This window comes from Schistocerca cancellata, unplaced genomic scaffold (assembly GCF_023864275.1).
Source record: "Schistocerca cancellata isolate TAMUIC-IGC-003103 unplaced genomic scaffold, iqSchCanc2.1 HiC_scaffold_573, whole genome shotgun sequence".
In the NCBI taxonomy this organism is placed as follows: domain Eukaryota; kingdom Metazoa; phylum Arthropoda; class Insecta; order Orthoptera; family Acrididae; genus Schistocerca; species Schistocerca cancellata.
The window spans coordinates 17,501-20,000 of record NW_026046585.1 but is presented as its reverse complement, the minus strand read 5'-3'; the positions used below and the strand labels follow the sequence as shown (position 1 = coordinate 20,000).

Sequence of the window (2,500 nt, the reverse complement as noted above, 5' to 3'; positions counted from 1 at the left end):
AACCTAACCCACGTTGTGCCTTAACCTAACCCACGTTGTGCCTTAACCTAACCCACGTTGTGCCTTAACCTGCTCTGTAATTGGCATATGACACGTTACATTAATCTAGTGTTGTCTAACCACAACCCTCTGAATATAGTTCGCTACTCGCACCGCCCACCCTCTTGTGTGTCGTTTCATGTTGAACACTTCGCAAGTGTTGCTTACTTTTTACATGCTCCCGCTGTACACTGTAATGTGGACAACTGCAGGATGTACATCGCCCCCCCCCCTCCACCCTGCCTTCGCACGCTGGTCGTTCAGGTGCTTGCGTGTTCAATGCCCTTCGCAGCTGTTCACTGGCATTCGCATGTCGAAGCGCTCAGTCTACGTCGTGGTACGGCCTGTGTCCACTGTCCGCTGATATCGTAAGCTTAATCCTCACATTGTACTGCACATAGGTCCGTATGTACTGAATGATACGCTGTGGCACATGTGTGACCGTACGACTGCGCCCAACAACAGCGAACCATACGGTCCAAATGTTGTGCACTCAGCCACGTGCCGTCTCCCCATAACAGCTACATTGCAGTGTGGTACGCCATAGAGACGTGTGGGAGTAACGGACGCCCTGGATGGCGATCAGCATGAGCCGTCTGTTGATGTAGTGGCGCGTGTATTCAAACGTAGTCGTCTCTTCTCACACAGTGTGATAGCATGGTGCACCGCGTTCCACATCTGCGACATGGTACAGATGCTGGTTGACAGTCGGTCTCGTAATGGACATCGCATACGTAGGGGGCCACCTCCCACGTGTTCTCTAGTCGTGCACATTTTGTTGCGTGTATGTGGGCAGACGTAGTGTGTCGTGACACCTAACAGACAGGTATGCAATAATCGTTGCATTTGCAAACTGGGATGGACGTCTACGTTTGCTGGTGACGTGACGCAACGCAAATGAACAACTGGTAAACCCATTGTGGTGCGGTTGTTGTTGCTGGAGGTAAATCAGTAAGGGCAAATCTGTGTGTGAAGCGATACGCGGCGGTGGCTGGGTGGGACCGTCCCCGGCCGGTGAGGGGGGGCCGCCCGGCGTGCTGGCCGCGCGGTGCGTGGGCGCACGCGCTACAGCCGGCTGGTGGGGGCGCCCAGTGGCAGGCGCGCCGGCCGACGGACGCGGCAGGCGGCGCAGCTGCGCGCCGGGGCACCCTGCGCGCGGCGCCGGGCGGCCAAAGTGGGTCCTCGCGGGCCCGGTGCGAAGCGCGGTGGACATCTGCAGTGTGCTGGTCCGACTGAGGACTGTGTGCGTTGAGGATGCGCCGCCGCCCGGCACTCGGCGCCGCGACGCCGTCTGCTGCTCGGTCGCCCCAGCGGTTCTCGCTGGTGGTTTGTATCGCAGTTGTGCAGACGTGTTGGCACGTGCGCTGTGCTGGGAGAGTTCGCTTCGGCACCCACGTGGGGCCTTTGCCCTTCTGTGGCGCTGGCGTTGGAGCTGCCGGTCACCGTAGGTGGCGCGTGTTGTCTCCCGCCGGCAATGCCACGACAGCACGCTCCCGGGCCTCTGTCGGCAGCGGCAAGCTCAGTTGGGAGCACGGGTGGTCGCACCTAAAGCGTCTACTCGCCTAACTCCGGGCGATTGCGCCTCTCTCGAACCCGACCAAGTACTTAGGACGGCGCTGCGCGCCGCCGGGACCTGAGAGGGTTTCGAGGTGTATTGTGCAGGGGAGCTCAGCCTCCTCCTGTTTGCAGAATAATTGAGCGGACGCTTGCGTGTTCGCGCGGGCCCCTGGGACACACTCCCGGGCGGCCGGCTGCTCAGCTCTAGTTGACGCAGCTCCCTGGTTGATCCTGCCAGTAGTCATATGCTTGTCTCAAAGATTAAGCCATGCATGTCTCAGTACAAGCCGCATTAAGGTGAAACCGCGAATGGCTCATTAAATCAGTTATGGTTCCTTAGATCGTACCCACGTTACTTGGATAACTGTGGTAATTCTAGAGCTAATACATGCAAACAGAGTCCCGACCAGAGATGGAAGGGACGCTTTTATTAGATCAAAACCAATCGGTCGGCTCGTCCGGTCCGTTTGCCTTGGTGACTCTGAATAACTTTGGGCTGATCGCACGGTCCTCGTACCGGCGACGCATCTTTCAAATGTCTGCCTTATCAACTGTCGATGGTAGGTTCTGCGCCTACCATGGTTGTAACGGGTAACGGGGAATCAGGGTTCGATTCCGGAGAGGGAGCCTGAGAAACGGCTACCACATCCAAGGAAGGCAGCAGGCGCGCAAATTACCCACTCCCGGCACGGGGAGGTAGTGACGAAAAATAACGATACGGGACTCATCCGAGGCCCCGTAATCGGAATGAGTACACTTTAAATCCTTTAACGAGTATCTATTGGAGGGCAAGTCTGGTGCCAGCAGCCGCGGTAATTCCAGCTCCAATAGCGTATATTAAAGTTGTTGCGGTTAAAAAGCTCGTAGTTGGATTTGTGTCCCACGCTGTTGGTTCACCGCCCGT

At 57.1% G+C, this 2,500-nt stretch overlaps 1 non-coding gene across 1 annotated transcript in view; it reads left to right on the top strand.

Moving 5' to 3' along the window:
• The first annotated feature begins 1,814 nt into the window (after positions 1-1,814).
• Positions 1,815-2,500, top strand: part of LOC126131339 (small subunit ribosomal RNA) — a 1,909-nt gene continuing 1,223 nt past the window's right edge. Inside the window, exon 1 of the ribosomal RNA XR_007527483.1 lies at positions 1,815-2,500. This exon is cut by the window's right edge and continues 1,223 nt beyond it. This is a non-coding gene — a ribosomal RNA (small subunit ribosomal RNA).